We start from the raw sequence: 23414 nt of genomic DNA on the forward strand, positions 1-23414 counted from the left end.
GAGTCATCTATTGGCCAATTGCTGAGACTTAAAATATTGCAAAAGATGCTTGTCTCGTCACTTACAACAGCAGGATTTTGAGATATGCTTACTCATACTGTGCTATTGTAGCCAACAGCTTTTGACTTCACACTGATTCAAGTGAAGACGGCCCTCTGCGGTGCTCATAACCGCTGAAACAGGGGTCAACTGTGTTATATTCATTTAAGATGTTGATGCTGTCAACAGGACAGGGAAGTCTCGGTTTTTAACTGGTGATGGTTTCGGCTTTGGGCCCTTTGCTCTTCCGCTCAGCTCGGCTTTCATCTTGATCTCCTCTTGCTCCTGTCGAAGACATTTAACACAAGACTGTGGAGACTCAGTCCCACACGGTGGTGGTGTCATCCATGCAACATTATCCTCTCTTATCAAGGCTTTCGTTTACCGCCTTCTTCTGTTTGATATTTTGTGCCCTTGCTCCCTCTCCAGTCTACTCTTCGTCCCCCCTGCCACCTCTGGCTGCCCCCGATCTCATCCTCCACCTCTGTGTCCTCTAACCACTTGACACCTTTTCAGATTCATCCCCATCAGTTGGCAGACAGCGTGCATTTCAACCCGGAGGGCACAATGCAGCGATCCCCACGAATCAATGGCAGATAAATCAATGCTATCTCTTTTTTCCATGCCTCTGCTGCCATCGATTTTTTTTTCTGTTACTTTGCTGTTTGTGGAGACTTGAACTTTGCTCAATTAAACTGAGTTCACTTTCAGGAACAAATTGTAACGGCGTAAGGCTTTCAGCTCAGAGACAGACACTAATGTTAGCTCGGGATGGGGCGTACAAGAGCTTTATTTATGAGATTCCCCATTCGAACAGAAACTGCGGTGGTTTTTACTGAAGCTGAACCTAGATTTATTGGTATTGTGAGTCGTCTTTCAGATGAGGCAGGCGTTCCTTGATAGTGAGGTCTTTCATTTTGAACCAAAGCTAATACCTAAAACAGAGACAAAGCAAATACCCTTTGATCATATTTACTAAGAAAGAAGGAGGCTCAATTAGCATGTGAATCACCCTTGCTTTGGTGTTTTAGTAAAACGCTCAGGGTTTTTGTTTTTTCTTCTTTCTTTTTTTTTTGGCAGGGAATTATCTAATGTGATTTCATATCCAATCTCCAGGCTCTAGATCCTGTCACTGGGAATGATTCTCTTGGAAATGCACAGACTCAGACATATTATTCTGAAAACTGCATTTAATATAGCCCACAGAAAATTATCCACTGTGATATTTCACTAGTCTCCTCCATAAATAATTCATTGTTTTTATGTGCCCTCATGCTGCCTTGGGGATTGGAACAGCTGAGTGTTTTCACAACGTATTTGTGTCCAATCTTCTGCGTATTGGGCGCACTCTAATCAAACCACAGTAAACATGCCTTGAATGTTTGTTGAGTCATCTGCTTATCAGCTAATCAAATGGCTTATTTGCCTGCCTGCCTGCCTCACTGGAGCACAACACGGCCCTGGTTGAATATTTTTCAATTAATTGTTCATCTGTTTGATTGACTGTGCAGCCACACTGTGTAGGTGATATGATTGAGCTCCACGGGTTTTAATGTATGCTCTATAGGGCACTGCAGTAATGAGGGGGAGATGTGATTGCAGCGAATACATTTAAGGGATTGCCTAAGTCGCTCAAATGCTTAGGAAATTTTTCCTTCCCAGGCACACTTTTCACTGTTTTATTTTATTTTTTTTTTTGTCATGTAGGTGTTAGACCATACAAAAGACTACATATGTACATACAGTATGCTGCTATTTCTCTGAGAAAGAACTAGCATGAAAGTGCAAGTCATAGAGAGAATTTCAAAGGCAACAGCCAGGACAGCGACATGGAGCTGCCAGGGATTGGTGAGCAATCAGATAGGGCAGAATTGATGACCTGGCTCAGGATGGATTTCTTGGAGCGGGCTGCCAGACCGAGGTAATACTTTCAGGCTCTTATCAGCACTGGCATAAGCTGAGTGCTGCATCACCCACTTCCCAGCGTCAGCTTATTATGAGAGTCCATGATGTGTGATTGCTTGTACTGCCTTTGTGTGTCCCGGGGTCTGTGTGCGCTGGACACAGTTGGCAAGAAGAGGGAGAAGAAGAATACTTAGGACCTCTGTCAAAGTAAACCCTCCACTTCCCCACTGTTGTAATGACATTTTGCAAAAAATAGGTGTTTTGCAAGGTTTCTCGTGACTCATATAAGCTGGAGGAGTCAGTGAAGGAATTTTAAGTAGACAGTCACGTATGTCACACTTTTTAAAAGATTGTCTTGCTGGAATATATTTAGGTGCTATTTTGAGGCAGTTGGATTTACCATACAGGGTCACTATGCAAGAGCTGTTGCAAGAAATGATGAGCGTTCAGCGACATTATGTGCCCGGATGATGAAAGCAACCAAACTTTTGATATCATATCTGATTATTGCAAGGCGTGTTATCTGTATGGAATATTTGTCCTGTAGGAGTTTCAAACCAATTAAGTTAAATGGCATTTTACAGTCACCAATTCATAAACAGTAGATTGATTTCGCATGCTAATCACGGTTAATTGTGTTCTGGTTGCATAATAACACTTTATGTTTCCCTGTAGACCAGCCACAGAGCAGCATTCCTGCAGCTTGAACTCATTCAGCGTCTTGCTCAAGGGCACGTCTGCCTGCAGGTTTGAGCCCAGGTCTTCCCATTAAGGGACAGAGCCTTTAAAGTCTAACTAGACCTCTGATAGGAATAAAAGAGTGATTAAAGATCTCACTCCGCATTCTGCCACAGTAATTTATATTAGAGCCTTTTTTTTTCTTTTTCCGCGAATAAACAACGTGGTTTCAGACGCTTAGACGCCGAGCATCTCTATGGTAACAGTCCTCAATTACCGATGATTGGCCAACCCGTGGGAATGTTTCTATTCCCTCAGTACAGTGATTGGTCGGTGGGCGGTCTGTGCAGCCTGACAGTCTGCAGCGTTCCGGGTTATTGTCAGTCTCGGCAGCTCGGCACAAGGGCAGGACCGTATCCCGGAGCTGCCTGAAGCAGCTAGCTCTTTATCCAGTCGTAATCATTTCTTATTTGGTTAATACACCAAAGAGATCATCTCGGAGCATTGCTGTCGAGGTTACTCCACAGCCTCAGCTGGAACTCTGAGTCTGAATCGGAGGCAAAGACATCTCAGAGAGCCTGCCGACACCACGGAGAAAGTGACGGACGGAGCACAGTCTGATCACCGGGATTTTTTTGTGCATCGCATCAGTTTAGGATATTTCAGACAGCTGCTCTGGCCCAGCCTTGATTTCTTTCAGGGTACCTTCACACAATATTGCCTAGATAATATTACTAACATCTGCATGATATATTTCACCTAAGGTCGTCTATAGTGAGCAGGCGGACCTCTTTAAACCCATGCGTAACAGCGGTGGATTTTGGAATACTGCGTAGCTCTTCAAGTATCCAGTCTTTCGATTCATAGTCCTGTTATTTTGGGGTATCTACAAGCGAGAAGAAGACCGACTCGGAGCCTTTACTTTGTTCCGGAGGCTAAGCGTTAAAAATCCGAAGCGCACTTGGTGCGCAATCCTTCCGAGAACGCTTCTGAAATTGCCGACCTGCGCTTTTGCCCTCGACAGAAATTGGCAGCCGAGTCGAGAAAAAAGGCAAACCTTATTAACTTTGCATGCTAGAGGCTGTAGTGTGGAATCTAATTCGCAGGGTCACCGGTATATTTGCATACCATCGAAAGAGGAGGATAAACTTAATCAACGTTTGACATCGACAAAGCTGCTGCTGGATTTTGGAGAACAGAATGAATCCTTTTTAATTTGGACCCCAGAAGTGTGAGGCAGATTTCTCATTGAATGCTACAATCTGCATGGAGTTCTAGTCTGCACTACGGAGCAATTTATGGTAAATATATTTTATGGTGAATTTCTCTTTCTCCTTTCTCTTTCGCATTCAGAATGGTCTGGGTCATTCTTCATAACCATTAACGTAGTTTCTCTCAAAGCCTCGATGAATCCTTTTGGGATGGTAAACAGAGGAACAGCAGAAAATAACGAATGTTTGTAAATGCTCCCTTTTCGCTGCTCACATAACGATGTCTCAGATTTAAACCCTTTGTTTTCATGCGTGACCCACAATAAAGGAAGTGTTGTAAAAATCGACTTGTTAGAGAGCCGCTCCCGAATGGCTTTAGGAACTGCTTTGATGTGTAGTATTGGTCTTTTCAAGTATGGGTAGCAATTAAGTGTATTGTCGAGGGTATTGCACCGCAGGCACCGCAGGCAGGAATATGTGACACTGGAGGAGTTGCGGTTCGGAGCAAAAGGTGCGAATTTTTCATCTGTACGCCCCCGTGCGACACTGCGTGTGGGGAGGGCGGCTGTAGTGTCTGCTGCAATTAGTGATTTTTTCACCCCGGAGTGTTAATGATATGCAATCTCTTTTTATAGTGCGCCTACATATTGTGACAGGCTTTTATCAAGGAACTCATAAAATTCAAGGAGATGTGTGCGTAATACTGTAAAACTTTTCACTTTGTGCTCGGCGACATGGATGATGCTCTGTGCTGCATTGAGTGCTGGAGGCAATTTGTCACTGTCCTGTGAATTCTTCAGCAAATTTGTCCTCTGCAGCCCAGGTCCTGAATGCAAAAAACAGGAAAAAAAAAAGAAAAGTGTGATTATTGAATGCTACCGAAGTCCACGTTTTGTTTGAATATGAATGTTGGTCGATAAAGTTTAGGCTGTTTCAACTCATGTGAACTTTGAGCCTTGGGGGGGGCTTTGCTGAGGCTGCTTTGCAATATTTAACTTCATCGCTCACACTGCACATAAATGAGCCTGCGCATTATGCTGACTGTGCAGCGAAAAAGATGCACACAGTATGTTTTATCATTAGACTACAAGCATCCTCAAAATTTATCTTCCTCACTGGCTCCAGTCATTCTCTCCCCAGCAGCCCTGCAGACAGGCAGCTCGCTGAATGTAATATGGGCCCCTACAGCAGGGCAGGCGCCCCCACAGTCGGGGCACCTGCCATAGAGCCTTCCTGGCTGTATTGAATAAAACATCCAGTGATGTATGAGGCAGGGGCTGCACCCCGAGGGGGCAGAACTGCCTCATTTACTTCCTCCACTCTGCGCCTGTGACCTGCTGAGCAAATTGTGCTCATATTAGCTCTGCGGCTGCTCCTCACCTAAACAAATAGTCTTCCCAGCATAATGCTTGCCTTAACTCAACATGATGGTTGGACAAGGCAGGGGAAGAAAGAAATGGCAGAAAAGCTTTAATATCTAGGTCACTGAATTACCTTTTGGAGTTTGTAGCTCTTGTTTTGCCTCTTTATTTTCCGGCTTGGTGTTTGATCTGTGTTTTCTGAAATATTAGACCTTGAAGTGTCCTGCTGCAAGACCTAACTCACAATTTATCCTCCACAAAGTTTCCTGTTGCTCTCTACTGGCTAACAAAGGCAAAAGTCCACAAACATGCTGAAAATCTCAGTGCTTTGTAGGTTTGAAACTTGTAGTGCATAAACGCTGGTCACACCAGCAATGCATTCTATCCCACTTTACTTTTAGGTGAAATTACAAAAGCCTAAATTTACTAAAGTAATATCTGATTTACTTTGCTCATTTATGCTGGCAACAGACGGAAAGTGGAGGACACATTTTGGCATCCAAGAAGCCGAGCATTTTTATCAATTTTCAACTCCGATTGCATATCAGTTTGGTTGATTGATAGCATTGGGATCCTTTCTGTATTTCTTGCTTATTAAAGTGGCTGCCTGAAGTGAATAAGCTCCACCCATGAATATCGTTAAAGTCGCTGAAGTTTAATTTCCTGCACTGTGTATTAATCTTTTTTAATCCCTGCATGGTTTGATTGTCTCAACACCTACCCACAGGCAGCAAAACTCATTTTGGCACTTAAGATGACTAAAATAGTAGATACAGTGTGTGTGTGTGTTAGTAAGATCCCATCCTTGAAGTGTTTAAGCTAAGCATGTCCATTCTTGTGTGAACCATCGCGCTTATTTTTTATTCTCACAAATGAAATATTTTAAAAACAGAATTACTGTTCACTCCATTTATTAAAAAATATATACTGTGGATGCAAATAATCACAAACAACATTTTCTCCTCCTGTCAGAGAAAAGAAAGGACATCCATTCTGGGATTAGCTGATATCCCAGAAAAGCACAAAGCTTTTTACGTGGAAATCGGACACTTAAAGGAACATGAACGTTTTGTCTCAAAGCATGTCAACAGCAGCTCATTAGCTACCCGATCAAAGTGTTGCATTTCAGGAAAAGTCTGTAACGGTCTTTGTTTTAACACCTTTCATGTGGAAGCAAACAAAAGAGACATGCCCTTTCTTGTACTTTACAACATTACACAATTTAATACAAACTCTGTGATCCTAGCAGCACCACATCAGTGCTCAGGATGTGGAGACAAGAGCCTGAAAAAAGCAACATAAAACAAACTCTTTTCGCTCAAATGATTGTGGAGAAACAAACACGCCCTTCAGCCAGACAGTGTGAATAAATAGAGGTGAAAGCGAGGTTCATTTTTCCATGCAGATGATGGTATTGATGGGATTTGACATTATTAGCAGGGATGGCTCCGTTTGTGGCGTTAGTGTTTGCAGGTGAGGTGTCCTCCCTGCCTGACATTGTTGCCACAGTACATCAAACTGCAGACTATATTGTTGGATGATTGACCCTCAGTCTTATTAGCTGTGCTGACAAAGTCAGACGAGCAGCTCTCATTTTGTCCCCGGCTTCTTGATGTTTCCACAGTGTCGGGGTCACGTAATCCATGCAGACTCTTTCACATGGCTCAGGGTCCCTCCTGGCAAACAGCTGGTTCTCCGTTTTCAAATCATCTGCTTTGTATATATGATACATCTGTAAACCAGCTTCCCCCATGTCACTGACCTTGTCCCAGTGAGTAATAACGTGGCGCATTACATCTTATTCATAAAAACTTGTGTAATGGTGCATTTGCTCCGTGAGATTTCAATTAAATGGTGTAAATAAATAAAATTCATATCGTGCAAATGAATGTAAAGATCTTCAGTAGATCGACTAAAATGTCTCAGTAATCGTCCACAGCTTTACTTTTAGCCCAGGCATCTTGTTTTCATCCACAGGAACTTAAGCATTTCAATTCAAGCATGTTTTTGTTTGATGTGGAGTAGCTACTCAAAAATAGACTTGAGGCATGTGATTACATACATGCACCCCTGCAGTGATTCTGATGAGTGGTAGATGTTAGTGAGACGCTGTGTGGTGCTCTGCTTGTTGCTCCGCAGATGATTTCCTGTTATTTTGGCTGTAGTGAAAGGTTCTACCTGACCACTGCTCTGCTCCTGTGATCTGACCTGCTGCGAGGGCAGACGTTGGCAGCTCTTCATCAGGGTTATCTGCAGTCACTTAGCACATGACGGACAGCGATGATCCTCCGACCTCCTCCCTCTCTTTCCCCTCTCACCTCCTGTCAGACTGAATGGAAGTCACGTCTCGCCGGGCCCTCGGGGTTAATGTATAGCCTTTTAATTTGGAAAGGTTAGGACGGTTAGTCCATTTTTTTGTTTGGAAATGCTTTTGGGCATGTAAAAATATAGTCAACAGGAACTGTGCAGTTTATAGGTGGTTAATGAGTACACTTGTATAGAGGAGCTGAGTGCTGTGCAGTTTATAGTTTGCTCCATAACCCAGCGAGGGAGAAGTGAGGGGAGGCATGCTCCTTCCAAAGTGTTCTTGAGGGAAGAAAGAGAATAAAGCAAATCTGACAAGCTCTCCAACAGCGAATTTGCTCTCCTTAAAAACAATGCCGCTCTTGCCTTCCTCATGGTCACATTGATTTGTTCTGGGTGACAGTGCAGGCTGCTGTGAAATCACCCCAGCGCCATTGATCTCAAGGAGAAGAGGAGGAGGAGGAGAGGGAATGAGAGCCTGGCGACAGTGAGCAACATGGGAAAATCCTCAGTGTGCCCTCCTCAACCTCAACCAGTAATAAAATGAAGGCCTTGGTTACTATCAGATCAGCCCCTGCTGTACTTCTTCAGCCACTGTATCGCAGTCTAGTCGGCGCTTTGATTTGTTTGGGAAGCCCATACATGCTGTTTGATTTGCTATTGTGCCTCGCCATGTTTCACATTATCAGCTGAACTCTTTATTGCCACTGTTTTCCATGCCAGAAGCAAGGCTGTTTTTTATCTCATGCAGGCCTCTGATTAATCTCTCCCTCTATGCTGGCGTACTTTAATCTTGAATGGAAGATATCTGATTCTCCTCGGCTATTGAGGAAGATCAAACTTTAATGGAACAAGGAACTGCACATCATCCTAATCTCCATCTCCCTGCATTTTGGTTGACTGCTCTCCCTCGGGCTTTGTAGCTTTCTGCAGAAGCAGGAAATATATCAGACAGATAAGGTGTTTTCTCTTCATGCTTTGGTAATTTATTCCCTGTTGACAATGGCCACCACATTACATCTCTGCTGTTTGATTACCTGGTCGAAGGAACAGCGGGTGAAAAGCAGGAGAATTGATTGACACTTACAGATGGATAACCTGTATGACCTAAAACGTGTGAAACTTTTCCAGAAGCTTTAATTGGGGTTTTTCATAGTTCAGCCATTTCATGGGAAAACATGCTTCCCCTGTCTCTGTTTATTGACATGCGAGAAATGTGACCTACGTCATTTGTCTATAATAGCCTGAGGAGAGATACGTCAGCTGTATGGATGTATTAAGGTTCAATGCATTTGATTACACTACACCCAATCCAGGAATTAGCTATTGACCGCTATTTCCTCTGTTTGCTTCCTCCATATCACTGAAAAACGACAAACATTATGCTGACCAGCATCCGTACTGTTACCGGCTAGACGCGTATTGTTGCAAATGGATAACACTTATGGGGTGTCACACCTCCCACAGACGGCTTGTGTCTGTAACAAAAAGAGGCTATTACCCATTTCTAAGGTGGTGACTGTAAGGTAATGAAATTTCCACTGACTGGAGAAAACAATGTTGTCTGGTACGGATTGTAATTGCTAAACCCACCTCACCATTTTCAGCGAGTTCAGCGTGAATGCAACACGATTTAATAAAACTCTGGAGATTTTTATCTCTTATTGCCAGGCCTGGCAGACGCATCGAGGAGAGTAAGATGAGGCTTGCACAGATAAAACTCGTTCAGTCTACTTGTTGAATTTTAACCAAGGCCATTTACAAGAGAGCTGCCATGTGACCCATAGGAAAACGATTATGTGTTTGTATAGGGCTGGTGCAGGTCAGCTATATTGTTAATATAAACCCACAATTTCCTTAATGCATAAGGAGGAATAGCCTGGAATTTCCGTCATTTTCTTCAGTGGGATTATTTGTGTCAAGGAAGGGTTGAAAATCTGCGGGATATTAGACCCTCAGGCCGAAGAGCTTCTGTGTGCCTGCTTTCACTCACATACAAAAACATAGGAACATTGACATGAGGACATGTATGGACACACACACACACACACACACACACACACACTCCTAGCCCTGTTTTATTACCTCCTGCCTGCTGCTGGAATTGCTTTCCTCCCTCGAGTGAGCCAGGCAAAGCCGGCTTTATTGTGTTAACCTATTTGTGTGTCAAGAGCGATTGCAGCGTTCTTTATCTCTGTTTGTATTCGGACGGGGAGACGGCAGAGAGCGAGAGTGAGAGAGAGAGAGAGAGAGCGAGGAAGAGGGAGAGAGAGAGTGGCAGAGGAAAAGGAGGGGTGGTGGCGGTGGTGGGGGCTTCGCACAGGAGCCAGGCAAGCCACCGGAGTTAGACGGATGGCCGGTCACCTCGCTCCACTCTGAAGGATAATGACTGGTTGCTTAGCAATAACCCACCCCCATCCACTTCCAGACTTGCATCCAGAGTAATCACTTTTTCCTCTAAAAGATTTCATATATAATTATAAGCCCAGTGCTGGCATCTGAAATCTGCCTAATGGGTCTTTTCATTCATTTAGCAGAGCAGGTTGAAGACATGAGCGGGGAATAGGAGATTTTGGTGTGTGTGTTGGGAGGGTGGGGTCGCTTATCATCTCCTGGTTATTGTAGGTTGCAGAGTTGTACACGTGTGTGTATGTCGGCATGTGTTTATGTCTGTTTTGTGCTGAGCTGCTGGTGGAGTTTGACCGGGATTACGATTAGGCCAAAGTAATATTTCCTGCCGGGAAGCTGCCGCTGCTGTACAACGTCTGACCTACGTAATGCTGCAGTGGCAACGTTCAAATAGATGCATCCGTACACACTTTCACATATTCACATGTTTTTTAATGGGGGCCCAGAGGATATGAGTGCTTCTTCTTGCGAGCTCTTAGTTTTATTAACATTTTTATTGAGTTGAACAAATTGCTGACCTTTTGTGGCATAATGAATGGCCCTGCCTGCTTGGGAAAAATGAGAGTTTTGGCAGAAGTGACTGGCGTCAATCCAAGCTGTTTAACACATGATTTGCAGTGTGTTTATTCAGCAGGTGACATTTAATACTACTGAGTGTTTTCCAACATTTCAATTCTTTTTCACTGCTTTTTTTCCAAGTCTTACTTTTTAGGACGTTCATCTCCATGCTGCCTTTAATCTGCACTGTTCTCAAGCAGGTCTCTATAATTTTAGGTAACTGTGTTTTTAAGTGGCAGGATGAAGGTATAATATCTGAACACGACCCCAATTTAAACTGCCTTTCATCACCAGCAGACTCTGATTTTGGCACAAAGTCCAGAGTCATTTTAATGCTCGGCCAATTATCCTCTCTGCTTTTTGAAAATAGATTTTTTTCCTCCCTTCTTTCTTCTTCTCTGCTCTCTCTCTCCTTTCTTCTCCCTCTTCCTTCTTTTTATGAACAAGTAAAAAAAAAATATTTGAAATTCTCTGTGAAGTTCATATGAAACTTTTACTTGTTTATGATGATCAATCACTCGTGGACCAAATGTAATGTCTCGACTTGTGCCAGTGCAGCCAGTTGGAGTTGCATTAGGCTGTTCATTTATGGAAAGACAAATTACAATTTACAGAAAAGATTTTTTTTTATATTTTTTTGGTTCATGGAACTTCTTCAAATAATGTCAGTCGTGTCTGATAGTTACCCATCTGTGCTTTCTCTCTGTATCCTGTTCAGTGCCGTCTTTCCTTATCCAGGCTCATGCACCATTGCTAAAACTGACAGCCATGCACGTCCTGGGAACCTCAAACAGATAAACTAAACATACAGCAGTATCCCCCACCCCCCATCTCCGTGGCATGCTTCTGTGGCTGCGTCTATAGGAACAGCTGTCCAGCTGTCACTACAGCCAGCCAGGCAGCCGCTCTCCAAGGCAACATCTGTAGAGACTGAACGCACAAGGGCAGCCTGCCGTTCTCTGCTCGTCCCCAAAGGCCATGGAAGTGTGTCAGGCCTTTTGGCTGCACATTACTGCTGACCGCATCAACCGTATCACTGGGTTTTGATTGAACGTTATCTGCTCCTGTGCCACTTAAATAAGCTCTGCGAGGCATTGCGCTGTTGTTTTTTTGTCACAGCGATCTGTTAGTGAAGCGATTCGTATTACAACAAAACAAAACATGTGACTGTACAGCTAAAAAAAAACCCCAACACATTATCGTATCCATTAATAGTCATCTACCTCTGCATGTCTGTGTGTGTGTGTGTGTGTGTGTGTGTGTGTGTAAACAAAATCCCAGCGAGCAAGGTGCAATGGCCTGGAACTGACGAGAACCCACTGGGAGAGTCTCTCCTTGATGTAGCCCCCCGCTCCCCCTCCTCACCATCTTTTCCTCCTGGCAGCAGAGTGACGGTGAGGCGGGCGGCGAGGGGGGCCCGAGAACCATGTGAGTAGGGAGATGAACAGCACTGCGGTCCCCTCTGTCAGCCACAAACTAGGATCAGGGAGCTCGCATGGGACTCCCTCGTAGGATGAGCACAGGGAAGTAGGGAGAAAACAGCTGTTCAGTGTTTTTCTCATACTTCTTCACCAGCTCACTTGTGTGGTTTTTTGTATTTTTTTTTGCTGTTGTTTTTTATTTTTACCCTCTCTGTCGTCTTCTCTGAGGTCATTAGCTTCTTCATGCTCTTTTTTTTTTGGTGGGCTTTGGAGTACTGCTGTAGACACCGATGAGATGAAAATTTGCTTGTTAAATTGTCGCAATCATTCCAGTGCCTCTTCTCGTTGTTTTAGGAACTTTTCAAGGACTTGATTTCTTCATCAGTCCTCTTGGTAACCGAGGGCCTCTCAGGCATACTGTGCCTCTCCCCACAGACAGCTGCAGACTCATGCAGGCTCTGGGCGAAGTTTGATGGATCCTGTTTACTGGAGCTGAGAGAATGCCTGGGTATCTGAAATTAAGTGTCACTTAAAGCTTGTCTTTTAGTCAGCTCTCCATTTTGTTCCCCCATCTCTAGTGACAGCACTGTGCTGCCAATTGTAACAGGGATTGAGAGGAAGACATTTGGTGATTACACATTCTGTCATGATTGAGGGCTAAAGCCAGCAACTGGAGGCACAACCAAATTCCATATGGCTGCAGTAGAATCTCTCCACCCATACTGAGTTACACTCAAACAGCCCCCTGTCCTGATGACAGGGAAATCGGCTGCTCATGACTTATCGTTTTATCATTCAAATTTACCCCATTGATGCTTGCTGCTGTGATTGACAGCTGGGCTTGAAAGCAACAGCTATCTCAATTGAGCTGCGGCAGCCAGTTGGTAACAGTGACAATGGTCTCCCCTCTTTGCCTTGTTTTCACACTTTTTCTGCTGTCACAGAAACCTCACTGATTGCCCCTCTGCCAAGACAGCATCCTATTAATCTTTTAAATAAGGGCCGCAGCCCAGCAGTATTGTTTGCAGAAAACCTAGAGGACCTTGTGAGACCACACTGAAAGGGAAAAGGGGGCAACTGGGGCTGAGTCTGCCTCATTGTGGCAGGAAACCCGAGCCTCCTTAAAACCAACAATATTAGAAATCTAATAGCTGCTGTGGAGATAGATGGTGCTGAGGTCTGAATATCGCCAGCACTCTCCCGCCCCATCTGATAACTCTGTGGGCTCTCTTGTGTTCTGTTGCTCTCAGCTTTGCCCTCCAGGTGCACACTGTGCTTTCATCTGCATTGTGGCACCCTGAATAAAAGCCTCTGTGTTTATGGCCATTTTCTTTTTCTATGCACTTATTGATCCCTTTCAGCATAACTGAAATGCGCTTTATTTTTATTCCCCTTCAATTCTGGCCTCAAACTGCATAACATAGCAGCATATTCTGAAATGGCAAACCATTGATGTATTATGATGTGACCTACAGAAGGAAGAATAGCAGCTCAACCCCTAGCCTCTCTGTATTTGAAGGAGACACCAGTGTGAAGGAATTAACACTGCCCTTGAACAAATGTATGTTTATTACAACCCAGAAAATCTGTCTTGCCTTTACTTTCAAAAGGCTTTCTGCACTCTGATTTCATGAACTCAGCTTTTTTGTTTAATTAAGTGTGATATGTGAACATTTCCCAAGCGGTAGAAAGTCTTTTCTGAGTCTCAGTACTTTCTTGTCAAGTGGTTGTTAATGGAGAATTGCTTCAATGCTTCTCACACCTTCTGCTTTGTAATGAGTGCCTTCCTATTCAAAATGGCCCCATAAACCAAACCTTTCACGTGTGTGGCAGCAGTGCTTGGCGTCTCAGTAGTTAGAAAGATACTGAAGTTATGGGATTATTGTAAACCTTCCTCATGTTTTTGTCCTGTCTCTGGCCAATGAAACTCGGTCAGAGCCATGTGATAGCAGGACAGCTGGGCGATGGAAACCGACATACTTTCCTCGACAGGGAGCTCTGACTCCTTTGTGATCAACTGTGTGATCACACACCTGTGCATGCACACCCCTTATAGTGCTTGAGCATAACTGTTCATTGTTAGTGGCTCACAGTTGCTTGTCCACTGTGAAAATACAACAAACCAACCCATTAATAACCACTTCAGAACAATATAACACCACTGTTTATATAGGCTTTAGTCTGGCACCTACCTGTAATCTCACATGATTCAGCTGTGAGAACACAGAGAGTCTGAGAAAAATAAAGAAGCAGTGAGCTAAAGCGTTTGTTTTTCAGTTATGTGCTCGCTAGAACAAATTGTGGTCTGGTTGTGTAATATTTGACACCGGTTTTAAGCGTATCCACTTTAGTATTTTGCGAGAAAAATGTCCTCGGGGTACTGCAACCGTTTTACAGTGTTAAAGGTTTTCTCTGCTTTCTGTGTGTATAGCCTCACTGCAGTGCTTTTTGTCAGCAGTGAAGTTCTCTGAGCTTTATGTGCCACTTTCTGTGCACAAAGACAAGCGAGCACGTCTTAACGCACCTTGAAATGTGCGTGAAACAGTGAGCCTGTGTTTCCTCTGAACATGCAAAACGTGTGCATGCAGGGATGCCTTTTTGTTCTTGTTTGCAGGTTAAACACTGCTGTCCCAGATTCACACACAACCCCCCCTCCACCTGCGTCTGATCCCCAGCAACCAGCCCGAGTGCCTCACATGCAGCCACGAGCCTCCACCCCTCCGCCTGTCATCAAAAATGGATTCTCTCAATTCCTCCAGTTTCAAAGCGCTTGCATAGCTCTGCTGTGTCAAAGCACGCCCCACCTCCCTGACCCCACCTCCTGGAGACGGCACTCTTGACCTGCTGCCCCATTGTTTCCAGCTGGGATGGATGAGGTGCCGCCTATGCCGACGCGATCCTTTACTCAATAGCCGCTCCATCTGTTGACTGCGTGACTCTGGGTTACAAGCGGGGATTTTGCTCCGTCTGTGCGGGGTGTGAAAGGAGCTATCTCAGGGGGCTTCATGAATAGGGTTTTAAAACTGTCGGAGCAGGGTGTTGTGATGCTCCTCATACCCCACCCTTTCCACCCGTCATCAGCCCAACACAGCCGGCTGGGTGTGTGCAGGATGAGAGGCCCTCATTGTGCCTGTTCACAGGCCCCTAGGCAACAGGGTCACCTTGTCTCTAAACAAATGCTGCCCTCAGTGGAATTGTTGGCACTGGATGTCTGTGTTTCTGTGTGACTCTCTCTCTCTCTCTCTCTCTCTCTTTCTCTCTCTCTCTCTCTCTCTCTCTCTGTATGTGTGTGTGTGTGCATGTGTGTAAAAGGGGAGTGGGTATTTGAGTATAAGAATGCATCATCAGGAAGAGGGCAGAGGCCTTGGCTGTGAAGACATTTATCTAACATCTCTGCCTTTCACATCAAGGCCTATTCAGCGCAACCCGTCTGCGTCAGGCTTTCAAAGGACATCACAGATAGGGAAACACTCTGGGCTGCTTTACAGGTCAAACTGCTTTCTCTGAGCATTTAGACCAACAAAGCTGCTGATGCCATTTTCTATTTCTCACGTATATTCAGCTTAGGAAAGAAAATTATCATTTGTGTTTTGTCTCTCGTGAATTTGAGCCCCCATCTCTTGAAATAGTGGAAAAGCACTGCTTAGACTTTTGAGGCGTGTCTGTTCTGTGGTTCGTTCTCTTTAACAGAGAGTGTTTGTGAGCCAAAAAAAAGAGAAAAGAAACCAAAAACAAATCTGTGGCTGTTTTGACTGCTGGTTCACCTACGGTAATTAATGTTGAAATTGCAGTCTGCCAAACGTTTTTGCTGAGGTCCTCTGTCTATCTGCGTGGGAGCTGTTATTTAGAAATCACTCTTACGTGAAAATAAGCAGGATCCTGCCCTCTAGGATCCTGTTCTCTCTCCTGAATAAAATTCCCCACAACTAAAAGAAAAAGAACAGTGTTTGGGATGATTTTGGCTTTTATTAAAAATACAGAGCCAAATAGTTGTATTTATATCCATCATGTCTATTTTTTTGACTTAACTAACTTAAATAAACCGTTCTTCTTTTTATTTCATCTAATGGGATCCTGAAGAGGCACAGCCAAGCACCCTCATCTGACTTATTTCCTGTTCTTTTATCCTTTATGACACAGCTAAAGCTTCACCACTGGGGCCTGAACCCCTCAGCTTTCACAGGATGTCCCCAACACACTTTTACTTCAGTTAAGATGATTAAAGTAGGGGGATCACTCTCCTCATGTCTTTTGCACAACTCTTTCACCTCCTCCACCACCTTCCTCCTCAGGCTAAGAAAAGACAAAGTGAGCAACAGTATCAGACAGAGAAGCGGGCGGCCGATTCAGGCGTGGAGCCCCTCACTAGACGAGACAGAGTTAAAAGAGTTGGGGGGTTGTTGAGTGGATTGAGTGGAGGTAGAAAACTGCAGTGACAGCAGAATGAATAAATTGAAAAACTCTCTCATTGTAAATTGTCTATCGCTCGTGACAAACGATCTGATAGGCGAGCAGCCCGGGTTTCCGACGCATCCGTCCCAATAGAGCTGTGAATAACTGGTCTATCTCCACACTGCTTAGCACTGGCCCCGCACTTAATAATTCATACAGTGTGAAATATTTTCCCCGGTACAGATATGCCAAAGAGCTGCCGCCAGCAGGCGGGGGCGGTGAGGGGGGTGTCCCTGTGGTGCTAATTTGGAGGACGGTGACGTGCATAGATTTCTAAGGGGGCTCTAGTTTAGACGAGATGCCTCAGACACATTTGCTCTCCTGTATGCTCTGTCTGTTATTGGAAAGAGCTGAGCTGGAGATGCAGAGAGTGAGAGTGAAAGACTGCAGTTGACATTTAACTCATGGCTGATCTGCCTGGAAGCAGGAACAGAGAAGGGAAATACATTTCCATTTAAGCTGACTGAACACAGTTATCAGAGACTGTGGGGATAAAGGAAGGCTGTAAACCTGCTAAGTAGTTTTTGCTGTTTGCCCCAGCAAGCGTTGTGGTCTCAGTTGACATCAGTGGAAGCAGGTGTCTGTGGACACCTGGTTTATGTCTGCCGTTTCCATCAGGTGACTCCTCCAGCAAGACCTCAGCAGCCAAGAGCAGTTCTTGTGGTCCCTGACCTTATTGTCCCCTTCATTCACAGTGCTGAGCTCACATCGCCTTATTCTCCACGGCAATGAACCCAAAAGTGTATAATGGCCTTGCTCATATGAGCGTGCACGAGCCTGTGCAGATGTGTGCTCATCTGTGATGGTGGCACACCATGTGTGTCATTTGTGTGCAACGGTGCTGTGCGGTTTTGTCTAGCTCGTTCCGCAGCTCACTCCTGTACAAACTGGGTTTTTATGGTTCGCATTCAGGCCCTGATACCAATTATGCAAACTATTAAAAATTTAAGGAGGACAGTCTTTTATAATTTAATCCTAAAGTAATAGATTCTATTAAAAATGCATGAGAGGAGCTTTATAGATGGAGCTAGAATTAGTGTCTATCAAAGAGTCCAGTCAAGGATGCAGAGGGAATGGGTGGCAGGAGTGGTGGTATTGCCTCATTATTCAAATAGGATATGATTACCATAGAGCAGGAGTCCCTCAGAGCTGAAGCAGAGCTCGCTGGCCACTGTGATCACAAACAGGAGGAGTCTGGTCAGGCTCCTCAGAGGGAGCTCTCGCTCGTTCTGGTGAAATGAAACAGATTTCCTGTTTTAACTTTCACGAGTGGGATTCAAAGTGACGTGTGATTTATTGCGGTTTGAAGCATTCCGTCGCTGAAATAATCTTTGCGTTCTCAGGTTTCTCCTCCCTGGTGTTCCACTCAAGATTGTTCAGTCTTGTCCTCGCTGAAAGAAGGTGTTCAAGCATGAAAACAGGAAGCCTGCAGTGTTGTAACTTAATGGCTCATGCAGCAAGCGAACACCAGACCTTTTACTGGCCTTGGTGCTCCCTGGTTTACCCTGCAGAGCTTCCTGGACAGGTGGAGAGCAGAGTGAAGACTTTACATGTGCGGTTTATAACAAAGCAGCCGTATTTGCATTGTTTTACTTTTAAACCTTTCAGTGTTTTTTGTACTCCACTTTATCGAACTCTGGCAGGGGAGCAAGCTGAACAGTTTTTATGCTCCACAGGTTTTATGGAGTACAGATACCAGTTGAATTTCGCTGTTGTCATTGTGACTGGCTTCAATAATTACAGGTAGAGAACTGCAATGATTCAGACACCAAAACCTCTGGAAACGCTCTGTGCTTATTAATGTGCTGCGAGAAGTGGATTGAAAAAAGCCAATAAAAAATGGAAACCTCACAAAGCTTATATAGATTTTAATTTCTGCCTCTGAGGTAAATTCCTTGCCTTTTTGATGTAATGGCTGCCTGTTTATGGAATAAATCCAATGGGCTTAATCGATCATCTCCGTGGAAAGGTCAAGAGGAGAAGCTCTGGTGTTTGAAGTGCTTATCCCATGGAAGAGTGCCAGAAATGTGACACCTCCTTATGAGTGGGCGGCGGCGGGCAGATTAGTGACGGACAGGGTGGCCCAGGGGGATGATTTAGGGAGATTCAGCTCTAAATACTCTCTATATATCAGAGAGAGAGAGAGAGAGAGAGAGAGAGAGAGAGAGAAATTATAAGCTGCCTTCCCCCAATCTTTTTTTCAGCAGAAAAGCATATTAGTAGATTAAAAATAAAATTTCCAAAAAAGGAGAGAGAAAAAAGAAAATGTGGGGTCAGAGGGGGGGAGTCACCAGCTGGTAGTGAAAGGTGAACAAAAGTGTATTGGGTTTTAACCTCCTGTCCACGCTTTCTGTTTAATGTTGCTTGAAGTTCCCGGTCTGTTTCATCCCTCTGCAGTCTAATCTAATCTGGAGTGGGTGGCTGTGGGCAGCATCTGTGCTCCGAGTTGAAATAGGGCTTTCTCTCTGCCTAATCCTCTATCCAGGGATCACTCAGTAGGGTGAAGACAATTACCAGCCTGCTTTCTCATGCTAATGGAATCTCTAACTAGATCTTACAGAAAGAGGAAAAAATAGATGGAGGAAGAAGAGAAGCAGGGACAATGGCGCAGAAAGATGACCCAACTAAAATGGGTTTTTAGATTACCATTTAATTATTGATAGAGACCCAGTTGTAAGGCCTAAGGTCAGGATTTGGAGAGCATTTTCTGAGAAAAGGAGACAGATTATCAAGTTATTTTGGTGTGTGTATGTGTGTGTGTGGTTGTGTTGGGGGATGTAGTGTCAGGAAGTTGCTGACAGGACTGATGTCACTGACATATCAGCAGCTGTGTGCCAGGTAGTCTGCCTTTCACCTTTTTATCACATGCCTCCAGCAAGGTGTCTGGAGTGGTTTTAAATTGCATTAATATGCAGGAATTTATAGATTGCCTCCCTTGGCATTTCTGCAGGGAGGGGAAGAGAGTATTACAGTCTCCATCTGCACTAATTACTGGGTCTTGGCAGTGTTACCTGTCTCTTGTGAAGGACAAACCAAGGCACCAAGCACTAACACACAGAGCAGAAGGAGCTCATCTGCAGGGGAGTCTTCAGAAAGAGGGATGTCTCTGGGGCATTTTTACTCTGATATGTTTGATGTGTTTGGAGCCTTCACTACCATAAAAAAAATCTCTGATAGCAGCATCAATAAACTAAATGTCTTCGTCCGACTTCCTTCATCTGGAGCCCATAGAGAAAAGTTAACAGGATTTGCACCTGATTTCAGTGACAGTTGCTCATTTGTTCCAACTGTTGTAGCTAAATGTATCAGCATATATCTTCTGTTAATCCTGCTGGAAACTTAAATTGACTGTCTCCAGTGTGTCAGAAGATTTAAAGTCACGGAAGCTCAAGAATAAATCTTAACAGGTGTACACTGACCGTGTTCTCCTTGAAGTGCAGTTCTGAGACCTGCGACAGAGGGCAAGTCTTCGATCTACCAAAATAAATTACAGGAGCAACAAAATGTATCAAGGGATGAGATAATCAGTCTGCACATGTGCCGTTATCTCTGCGATGACCTCGCTTCTCAGTTCTCTCCGCGGCTGGTCAAGCTCGCTGATAACGGGGGCCCTTATCAGGTTGCTTTTGTCATGGAAAGCATCTACCATTTTAAATCATTACGACCTGCCCACTTTTTCACTTTCCCCAATCATTGAGCAGTGACACCAAGACCTTGCCTGTGGAAACAAGAGATCAATGCTTTAACTCTTTGCACTTCAGGTAGCTCTCCGGCTGCCAGGCTGCCAGGTTTCTGCATCAAATCTGCATGCAGTAATTCTTCAGCTCGCTGTGGGTTTCTCGGGTTTCTGTGTTTGTCTGTCTGCCTGTCAGAAGGACTTCTTGGATTGCTGCTGCACGAGCATCTTGCTGATGTTTGTGCCATCTGTGCCTTTAGCCAGCAGGTGATTACCAACTGCAGCCTCACCTCCCACTCTGTCCAATTGGATTCTCTCTGCTGGCTTGGTCAGGGCCAGCTTTCAGAGGGAGCAGGATGACAACAGCTGGATAGCACACATTATGGAGTAAAGGGAAAAGGCTGGCGAGTCTCAGCAACAGAAACTGCAATGAGAAGAAAATATGTGGTGTGCCTGCTTCCTCTTCCAACTAGCTTAGCTGTGAGCACTTGTGTCATCCTCTCTTTTATAGTCCATAATATCCAGCTGAGCAAAAATGGCTTTGTCACACTGCAGATAAATCAAATGAGATCAATGTCAACATTTCAGCAGTGTGCTGTTTGATTGCCTTGTGGGCTTCAAAACAAACTAATGCTATGCATGACTGACTATTGGATCTATGAAACCCTCCAGTGAAAGACGGCAGAGTTGTCTTTTGGACCATGGGAAGTGGGGGTCACCTTAGGCCCTGCAGAAAGCGATGTTTGGAGTCGGGCTTCAGCAAGTGAGAGAAGAAATGACATTGTTTGAGTTTAATTATATTCCATTGATTTATTGAACACCCATTAATAAGCATACATTTCGAGGTAGGGCCATCTTGTGCGAAGGTTTTCTCCCCCCTTCCTCATCTCTCTCGCCTGTTCACTCCATTTCATCATAAATTGACATAAGCCTTTCTTTGAAGTTCAGGAGCCAAGCTGAGGAATGACAGCACAACAAACAATGAACAAAACACAAAAAGACAATGAACACTGTTTGAATATTCAAGTGAGCCACAGTAGGATGGGTAGAGGGGGGGGGGGGGGGAGAACCCTTGTTTTATTGTTGTTGTGTTAAGCCGTGAATGGACCTGTCTGGAACAATAAAGGATTGTGTCACATTGGGATAAGAAATTTTGCAATATCAACAGTGCTTTACAAATGGTGTGTAATAAGGTTTACTGAGAAAATATAAAGCCTAGCATGAAAACCAAGAAAGCGCAGCTCATTTTTCACATTTGGCTGAAGTTGTAGTGAAGGGTTTGTGATTTATGTTTGAAAGTCCTGCCCGGTGAGGTTGCAATTGCGGGAAAAATTGTGAAAATAATGGTGTATTTACTTTTTAATGCAGTCAGCTTTGTATACAATTAACAGCAATCATCAGATAGCAGTTGTATCTGTAATCAACAGTTTAATATGAACTCCAGAGCTTCCCTCCACATCTGTTCAGTATGTCACAACATTCGCAGGGTTTCTGTGCGAAAGTGGTATTAGATTACAACTGATGCCGCTGCCTTAGAAAACAATACAAGAGAGGCTGAGGCAATAAGAGCAGAAGAGGATGTGTTTCCCCTGTGGTTTGTCTGACAATCTTAAGCCACGCTCTCATTGCTCAAACTCCCTCGCTGGCATCAGCAGGAGCGCAGAGGCTCAGTCATGTTGTAGGAGCACCTCGGCTGTACTGTGCTGGAACAGATTTTGCAGAAAGGACTCCTCCCAGTGTGAGATTGCAAGCATGTGTTGCGTTTTAGACTGAACACACAACTTTTAAAAAAATTCGATTAAAAACACAAGGCAGCAACAGTTATGGCTTGTGGATTTTGTTTGTTGTATTTATATTTTAGGTCTGATTGTTTTTCCCTGTTTAATTAAGAAAATATTTTCTGCTTTTTAAATGCACATTTTTTTGGGATGGACGATGTGTCTGAACTCTTGTCACACTGCTGCTTATACTGTGTGGCCGAGCTTCAAGCTTTGTGAGTTCAAAGGTCTCAAAGCCTCTACAGGAATTTTTTTCTCCCCGTCTCAGCCGTAGGTTCTCCCCTACATTCATGGCATTTTGCTCATCTGTCAAAGGGTACTTGTTTGTAAAGCTAATCGGGGCTTAGCTCACTGTACGCCCCTGTACACTTCTTACCTATAGAGTAGGTGTAAAAACTACTTACATAACAGATCCTTTGGTAAACCCTACCAAAAGCTGCACATGTAATACTTAAGAGAATTGCAGTCTCTGGTTGTTTCCTAGGTTTGCAGTGGAAGACGCATTGTTTTATTTAGTAGTTTCAGTAGACTCTGTAGTTGAGGAACAAGCCTTGTTTCAAAGATTTGGAAACATTTTTAATTTCAACATCGTTTAAGGAAACAGAAGATGTTATTAATTCATGGTGCTGGGGTAGTTGCCAAGACTGTGAGCTAGTCCTCAGAGGGGGTCTTGTCTTGGTCACTAGAACTGACAGACCTCAAAACAAACAACAACCCTAAACCATCAAAACTACCTCCTGGCTGGTCTTTATTTGAACAACAACATTTGATTCGTGGAAATTCTGTACTAATTAACCTGGAAGGCTTTAATTTTACCCGCAGAATGCTGCTAGGGTATAGTGACCAAAAACATGCAGTTTAATGCAGCTTCATCTCAATTTATTATAGGACTCTCTGTGGTCCTCATGCCAATATTTGCTAGACACCCAACCAGAGCTTGGTTTGCATGTTCACACTCAAAACTGTCTCCGTATGAAGCTAAATCTAAATTTCATTCATCTTAATTCACTTCAGCTCATGCATTTTCTACATTTTAAATGTGGTTGCCACATAGTCATGATGGCTCACTGCCTTCTGAGCCTGTTATTTAGCATTAATGAAACTTAGCCCAGCACAAAGATGCAGCAGTTGGCTGTGAAGTCAATTAGTCCTCATTGCTATTACAGGGTTGACATTAGTCTAGGCAGGCGTGTTTTGATTAGAGATGACAGACGACTCGCTGCTATTGGATTGCCAGACATTCCTCACCCTTCATCCCGTGGGTGAAGCTATTGAAGCTGACTGGAATATGGAAAGCTAACAGCTGAGTGTTTTTGCCAAGATGCCCTTCATCTGCAAAGAAACCTCTTATAAATGTGACTGTACGACATGCAAGGCTGTGTAAGCCCCAATAACAGTGACATGCTGTATCATACATGCACACACACACACATATATTATATATATATATAACATATATATATATAATATAGAATTAAGCTGCCAATATGTTTTTCGACTCATGGCAATAATGCCTAAACTGTGGGCTTTTACACACAATAGCCTTTTGTTGTGCAGGTTATTTATTGTGCTGGTGTGAGGTTGTGCAGAACTGGTGGGTGAGTGCATCCAGGGGCTTGTAT

At 44.0% G+C, this 23414-nt stretch overlaps 1 protein-coding gene across 1 annotated transcript in view; it reads left to right on the forward strand.

Moving 5' to 3' along the window:
- Positions 1 to 2992: 2992 nt before the first annotated feature.
- Positions 2993 to 23414, forward strand: part of fam222a (family with sequence similarity 222 member A) — a 45115-nt gene continuing 24693 nt past the window's right edge. The window contains exon 1 of the mRNA XM_046387343.1: positions 2993 to 3923. The gene's annotated coding sequence lies outside the window, so the exon portion shown is untranslated. The remainder of the gene's footprint in view (positions 3924 to 23414) is intronic.

Source organism: Scatophagus argus, chromosome 4 (genome assembly GCF_020382885.2).
Source record: "Scatophagus argus isolate fScaArg1 chromosome 4, fScaArg1.pri, whole genome shotgun sequence".
NCBI lineage: Eukaryota > Metazoa > Chordata > Actinopteri > Scatophagidae > Scatophagus > Scatophagus argus.